Source organism: Sarcophilus harrisii, chromosome 3, assembly GCF_902635505.1.
Source record: "Sarcophilus harrisii chromosome 3, mSarHar1.11, whole genome shotgun sequence".
Lineage (NCBI taxonomy): Eukaryota > Metazoa > Chordata > Mammalia > Dasyuromorphia > Dasyuridae > Sarcophilus > Sarcophilus harrisii.
Genome location: NC_045428.1, coordinates 563,259,703 through 563,267,656, shown reverse-complemented (window position 1 = coordinate 563,267,656; position 7,954 = coordinate 563,259,703). Strand labels below are relative to the sequence as shown.

The 7,954-nt window shown below is 43.1% G+C and overlaps 1 protein-coding gene across 3 annotated transcripts in view; it reads left to right on the top strand.

The window, feature by feature from the left end:
• Positions 1-4,010: 4,010 nt before the first annotated feature.
• Positions 4,011-7,954, top strand: part of VWA5B1 (von Willebrand factor A domain containing 5B1) — a 112,318-nt gene continuing 108,374 nt past the window's right edge. For 2 of the 3 annotated variants that reach the window (XM_031962721.1, XM_031962717.1), the window contains exon 1: positions 4,012-4,194. The gene's annotated coding sequence lies outside the window, so the exon portion shown is untranslated. Of the gene's footprint in view, positions 4,195-7,954 lie in introns of all 3 variants that reach the window. The other variant, XM_031962722.1, reaches the window with a different exon arrangement.

Below are 7,954 nucleotides of genomic sequence, written 5' to 3'. Positions count from 1 at the left end.
TGTACTGGAGCAACCAACAAGAAAATTTTGAGAATAACCCCTACATCGAATTTGATCTGGTCTCCTATGTAGCATTCCTCTTAGAGAAAAAAAATTCATATTGCCCCTGATACTGGGGGTACAAAAATAGACTAAAGTTAAGACATGGGGAAATAGAGTATATTATTCTCTATCACCATGAGTTAGTTGGACGATATAAGGAAAAGGGTTGCTTGTACATCAGCCTCAAAGATTGTTTGCTTTCTGGGAGGAATCCAAGTCAAGGAGAAGTAATGCAAGTCCTCGAGGGTCTGGACAGAATCTAGGGATGCTCAAATACTGGGTTGTTCACCCAGTGGCAATCCAAGTTCACTTGCCTTCTGAAGAAAATGTAATCCCATGGGGGTTGTGTTCAAACAGAAGTACTTTAGAACCTTGACAGAGAAATGGGATTTGCTAGATTGAGAGAATTGTGGTGTTTATGGATTATTTTTATAGGTTATCTGAGTTTCTTTATGGCTCCTGTGGTCTTTAATGTTTTCTGCTTTTGTTGTAATGTGAAATAAAAACTGCCCTGTATTTAATGCAATTTTTTTAACCTTTTGCTTGTATAGGAACTGGAAACTCTGGTACATTTGTGGAAATTATAGATATATACTATGCATAAATTACATTTGAGAGCAATGAATTGGACTGATTCTAGGTGAGCCAAGAGCTTGGCAAACCCTGTATCACAGGTTATACATATATACACATATATAATATGTGAGAATCATCCCCAGTCATCCTGGTCTATAGCTGGCCATTGGATCTAGATGGTTCTGGATGAGAAAATGAGACTGATGACCTTGCACGGCCCAACCTTAGTTAAAAACAATTCACTTGCATGTTACAGCATCACCTCCCTGATGTCCTGGTTCCCTTCATGTTTTTGCCCCAGAGGAGGAGGCAATTCTAGGTTATCAATAACCTGCAAACATTTATTATGCACCTACTTTGTGCCAAGAACTGTGTACCAAGAACTGTACCAAGATGGACAATTTCCCAATGGCATTATATTCCAACACTTACCTAGCAGTACAACTCCACAAATTGTTTTCTTTTTTCTGTGATTCAGCTCTATAGTTACCCCATTGTATTAATAACTACTTGTGAAAAATCCTCAGAATAAAGTACTTACCTTCCTTATATTTCCCTCCAAAGTCTCTCCTCTTCCTAACTTCTCTATTCTGTTAAGGAGAGCACCAATTCTATTTACCCAGGTTCACAATCTCAGGACCATTCCTGACTCCTCCCCTCATTACCCATATCTTGTCAGTTGTACTTTTGGTTACTTCTACCTCCACTACATCCCTCCAATCAGCCCACTTTTCTCCACTAACACAGTTACCAGTCTAGCTTATCTCTCCCTCACTTCTTTTCTGGATAATTGCAGTGGCATCCTAACAACTCTCCCTAATTCCAGACTTACAGTCTAAGCCATCCTCCAGATAGACCAAAATCATCTTCCTAAGACACAGGTTTAACCATGTCACTACCCTGCTTAAGAATCTTCAATGATTTCCCTTCATGTCTAGGAGGAAGTATAAACTCCTCAGCTTGACAGTTCAATAGATCCTTCAGATACAGTATCGATTTAATATAAGTTCCCCTTCATGATGCTTACATTTTGACCAAACTAGTCCACTTTTCTCCATATTCAATATTTTATCTCCCACCTCCATGTTTTTAGAGGCTCTCCTCCATGCCCAGAATTTGTTAACTCGGCTATCCCTCCAAGAATCCCTGCTTTTTTTTAATGTTATTTTACTGTTATTAAAAAAGGAATCTTCAATAAAATCCCATATGAAGGTTTCGGGTTGCAAACAACTTTTCTCAAAATGAACTTGTAAAGTTAGATCGTGCAAATATTATTTACAGAAGAGAAAGAGGTTTGCTGGACAGTTTAAGTTACTTGTCCATGATTTTCACAACTCCTGAATATATTTAGTGGCTTCCAACCTAACTATCCCAAAACCTTAGCTACTACTCCAGGCTCCTTCTGCATGCCAGTTCCTCTTTAACTGTCTGCTACCCACCAACCTCAAGTCTCAGATCATGCTCAAGACAGCCAATCTTGATCAGGAGAAAGAAAAAAGTACTGACCACGCCAGAATTTCCTCATTAGGGATGAAGTCATTGATCTAAGCCAAAGAAAGGGGAAAGGACAACAGGGACCACCCTTATAGGTAATGTCTTTTTTTTTTTTTCTAGATCCATTAATTTTCTAGATCTTGGGATGCTGATAGGAGTCGACAGATACAAATGTGGCCAAAATGGTGCTAGATTCACAGTATCCAGACTCCAAATTTGGTGTTCTTTGATCCAGACAAAACTGTTAGAGCTTCTTTCCTTCCTCTTCCTGATTCTCTGTAATTTTGTATTGTGCCTTTGGGCATAACCATTTCCCTCATGAAGAAATTGCATGTAACCCTTAATAGGTTCACTGGAAGCAGGGTGTGATTGCTCCCCCAACCCCACTCTGAGATTACTTCCTATGTAGCCAGAGGGTCTGGAGGAGGCAGAAAGATAGTAGTCATCCTTTCAACATGATGAGCATGAGCATCCCAAGGGGATTATGGCTCCCTAGTGTCACTTTTTGTGGCTTAGGAGACTGAGTTGGGAGTCCTCTTATGGGAGTATATAAACCTCAGAAGGACCAAGTAAGCCAGCCGGGCTGATCCTTTTATTTTCCAAATTAAGACACTCTACTGGGGCTGGAGAAGTAGAGGGGTGGGAGTGGGGAAAGGTGGGGGTGGGGTGGAAGGTTGAAGTAACATCTAATATCACACAAGGGACAAGGAGAATGTCCCAGGAGAGATTCAAGCCCAGATTCTCTGACTTTAGAGGCAATTCTTTCAGAGAACTTGTATCTCTGTAGATTTCTTATTCTCTCTCTGTGATTTTGGGGGAAATGCCATATGTTCTGAGCCTCAGTTTCCTTACCTGAACAATGAATGTAATGGAGTAGTTGATCTCCAGAGTCCCTTTCAGTTTTATATCTTTTGCTCTTTTTCTTCTCCCTGACCTTCTACACTCCTGGGCCATGCCCACTTTTGCCATGTTACTACCGTGTACCCCACCATCACCATTATCCCACTCCTCCCTATTCCCTCTTCCTCTTCTCCTCCAAACTCCCAGATTCTGGGCCTTCCTTTGGATTATTAAACAGATAACCCTCTGGTTTCTGTGGTCCTGTTGGCTCCCAGACCTTTACCTGCTATCAAGTTTGCCCTCAGGCTGGCTCCCCTTCCTTCTGGTACCCTCCCTGATAGGAACCTTTGTCCTATATGACAGGAACTCCAAGCCAGCTCAGTTTGAGCCTGACTAGGGCAAGACCAGGTTTGTGAAACTCTCCAATCAGGCAAATGGGCCCATGGGCAGTGACCCATCGAGCACTTTAGCAGAGGACCCTCCAATGACATAGCAATTGCTGCAGTATCCTGAGCTGCAAGACAGTTGGTGACATTTTGAATCACAGGAAGAAAAGATCATGAGGTGAGGGGAGATGGGGCAGAGGGGGGGGTGGAGACTCAGAGGATGAGGAGGAGAGAGTTAATGTGATTCTAGTCTGGACCCTGGGAGGCCTGGGCCGCTGGGCAGGGGGTGGGTAAGCTAGACTGGAACTATGTCCACTCATGTGAACAGCTAATGTGTGTGTGGGGGGGGAGCGGAGGGTGTTATGTCTTGGAGGTACCCAGAGGCAGGGTTACAGGTGAGGGGCCCCCAGAGGAGCCGTGTGACAAGCCCCGGTCTCCTCTCCTCTCTCACATTGATGGCAGCTGATGGTTTCCCATCAGCTTCAGGAGGAAAGAAAGGTGTGAAAAGCCTTACTTCAAGAGCCTAACAGAGAGGGGAAAGGCAGTGGGTTAGGGAAGGGAAGCAGGGTGGGGGTTGGGGGAGAGGGATGGAGAGGGTGATTGTCATGGTTACGTCTCTGACAAAACAAATGGCCCTGCTCCACAGCGGTCACCCAAACAGCTACTAAAAGATGTGCATTCATCGGCAAGCTGGCTGCCAGTGGGGCAACGGGCTGGGCAGGCTCTGGGTGACTGGGCGCAGGCAGAGCCCTTGCAGCAGGCGGGGCTCTCTCACAGCTGCAGGGGGGGCGGCTCAGAGGAACAGCCGCCACCAAGAACACTAGCAGGGACACATGTTGCTGCTGCCCAGGCCAAGGTAAGGCAAACTCCCACCCGGCCCTGCCAGTCCCCGGCAGTGACAGCGGCTGGAAGAGGGGGGCTAGCCAGCCTTGCTATTGGGGTTAAGAGCCGGGGCCACGTAGGGCGCTCTCTCTCTCTCTCTCTCTCTCTCTCTCTCTCTCTCTCTCTTCTTTCCTCCCTCCCTCTCCTCCCCTCCCTTTCTCTGTCTCTCTCTGTGTTTTCTTACCTCAATCTTTCCCTGCCTGTTTTCTCTCTTTTTTCTTCCCTCCCTCTCTCTCTGTCTTTCTCTTCCTGTCTTGTTCTCATTTCTTTTTCTACACCTCTGTTTCTCCCTCTACTTCCTTCTGTCTGTTTCTTTGATTCTCTCTCTTTCTCTCTCTGCACCTTCTCTGTTCCTTTGTTTCTCTGTTTCTCTCCTTTCCTGAACCACTCTCTCTGTTTCTATCTCCCCATCTCTTCTCTCTCTCCCTTTTCATTACTCCTCTTTCCTCCCTCCCTCCTCTCTTTTTTTCTCTCTCCCCTTCCCCTCATTCCTTCTTTCTCTCTCCCTCATCCCTCTTTCCTGTCTCTCCTCCCCTCTTTATCTATCCCTTTAGGGCCCAAGGCAATTGGCAGCTTAGAAAACTCCCCTCCCCTGGATTGACAGTTAGCTCAGTCCTGCTTGCCCAGCCACTGTGGCCAGATTTTGATGCCTTCAGAAGCTGGCCAGCTGGGTGCTACTGACAGAATCCCATCTGACCCCCTCCTCTTCAAGGTAAGCTCAGAAGCTCTTGAACAGCAGGATATGGGGGGAGAGATGAAGGATCAAGAGTGTGTGTTTGATTGGGGGGGGGGGGGAATATGCATGCTGGGACTTGGCTTCTCAGTCTGTATGCAGCGTGTCTAGTTGCCACACAAAACCCCACCAAGTGTTACAATCCCGTCATAATATTTTTGTATCTACCAGCCCCAACTGTTCAGTACAGACAAGTCTCTTCCCCGACTCCAAAGCAGACAAGTGGTTTTTTGAGGCAGGGAAATCAGAAAACAGAGAATGTCAGAGCCAGAAAGGAAGCTTGGAATATCCAGTATCAGAGCTGGGAGGGACTTTAGAATGCAGAATGCCAGAGTAGAGGTTGAGCAAAAAGGGAGAGAATTTAGGATATCAAATGTTAGAACTGCATATAACCTAAGGGAAAAAATGTTAGAACATAGTATCAAAGCTAGAAGGTATCTTAAGTGATAGAATACTGCAATATAGAATGCCAGAGCTAAAAGGGAGTTTAGAACATGGTATGTCTGAGCTGGAAAGAATTGTAGACGTCATTTAGCCTAATCTCATCATTTGACTGTTAAAGGAACTGAGGCACAGAAAAGCTGTAGCTCATCCAAGATCACAAGGACCAGTCAGTCTCTCCTATTTCTCTTCTCCTCCCACCACCAACAAAGCAGGTATTTCTTGTAATCTCTGAAAATAAAATGAAAAAAAAAATAGAGATAAATAATAGCATTGACTTAATGAATGACTTTTAATTAAATCTATATTTCTTCTCTGGATCTCAGGTTCCTCCTCTGAATAAGGGGAATGGAATCTCTAAGTTTCTTCCAGTTGTCAGTAGTCTGTGATTCTACTATGCTCTCTATGGTTATAGCATGATCCTTCTGTTCTAAGACTTTGGAGTCTTCTCCCCCTCCCCAGTCCAGGTTTAACTCTTCCATGCTTATTAAGGTCTCTATTCTGGAAATCTTGAAAAATTAAAAGATTGTGGTAAACTGGGGCAGCTAGGTGATGCAGTGGGATAGAGCACTAGCCCTGAATTCAGGAGAACCTGAGTTCAAATCTGGTCTCAGACACTTAACACTTCCTAGCTGTGTGACCCTGGGCAAGTCACTTAACCCCAATTGCCTCCAGGGGAGAAAAGATTGTGGTAAACTCCTTGAGAAGAATGTTTTTTTTAAAATGTAAATTACTATTTTGCCTTTTTTTTTTTTTTTTGGATTTTATGCTAGCCTGCCTTGATTTCCCTCTCCCCAAAACACATATATAGATTTGATTGACAGGAGAAATAGTCTTGAGTCTTGGAATTAGGTTGGGTTTTGGATTGGAGGCCTTGCTCTGACCCTTACCAGTTCTGTCATCCTAGTCAAATAACCTGACCTCTGATTCACTTTCCACATCTGCAAAATGGGACTACAAGTAGTGGGTAAAAATTGATTCTGTAAAAAACTGTGATTCTGTAAAAAAAAAAAAAAAAAAAAAAGAAAAAGAAAAAAAATTTTCAAACCTTAGAAATGTTAAAAAAAAAAAAAGTGAGCTGTTATAATCTGACTTGGGAGGTCTCTATTTAGTCTCTTGCTGACAAAGCCTTGCTGATATTTTACTGATGTCAACCTCTCCATCTTTTTGCCCAGTTATCAGAATAATGATAATGCCAGCTAGAATTTTATGGCACCTACTATGTGCCAGGCAAATATTATCTCATTTGATCCTCACCAAAATTCTAGGAAGCAGGTGCTATCATTATCTTCATTTGACAATTGAGAAAACAGAAGCCAACAGAGCTTAAGTGACTTGCCCAGGATCACATAAGTGGTAAGTGAGGAAGAATGGATTTGAACTCGAGTTTTCCTGACTACAGGCTTAGTACTGAGCCACCTAGAGGCCTCAAAACCTTCCCCTCTTAATTTATCTTCATTATCTTTTGTAAGTACCTACATATTTACAAGTTATTTTCCCCATTAGAGCATAAGTTCCTTGAGGGCAAGAGCTATGTCTGCCTGGGTCTTATTTCTCCTTCTTTCTTTGTATACCCAGTGTTAAGCAGAGTGCCTGGCACATAGTAATCATTTAAGAAATGCCAGTTGACTGACTGACTGACTTAACTCTGGGCCCTGGGATTTTGGTCAGGTTAGGGATGAAGCTTTTTTGTCTATTACATGTTATCACCTTGGTATAACTGTTGTCAGGGCAATTGAGTCAACAGGGATGGTAGTTCTAATTCTAGTTCCAGTTCTGCAGAGCAAAAGTCTCTTGAGAAGCTTAGTTCAGGAGGACAATAGCAGAGAATGTAGGAAAAGACATTTCAGTTCATATCGTATCATCCAGTTAGATTGTAAGCTCCATGAGGTCAGGGATCGGCTCTCATCTAAACTTTGAATCTCCCCAAGTCCCCAGTGCCCCAAACACAAATGTCAATAATAATCAACTTGGTGACACAATAGAGTACTAGATCTGGGAAACTGAACCTAGAGTTTAAATTCATCCGATATATTAATTCAGTGGCCCTGAACTTAACTTCTGTCTGCCTCAGTTTCCTCAACTTTATAATGGTTTATAATAATAGTACTTGTCTTCCAAGATTGTTGTGAGGATATAATGAGACAAGATTTGTAAAGCAATTAGCAAATCTCAAAGTGCTATGCAAATGCTAACAATTATTATAAATGTTTGGACTTAAATTAAAAAGCAAACCAATATCCTGCTATGACTAAGATCTCAGGAGGAAGCCCAGTTATTAATTCATCCTTCCATGAAGTAGGCCAGTAAGCTGATATGTGATCTTAGACATTACCATACAAAGAGAGAGATAACTATTCTACCGTGCTTTGTCCTGGTCAGATCACAGCTGGAATATTGTATTCTGTTCGTGTCCCATCCTAGGAAGGCATTGATAAAATGAATCACACCCAGAAAAGTGTCAGGATGCTGGGGAGGACTGAGAGAGTGGAACATAAGGGAACATCTGGTTCAAGGACATTTAGCATGGAGAAAAGAGAAGACTAGAAGGTACAGAAGG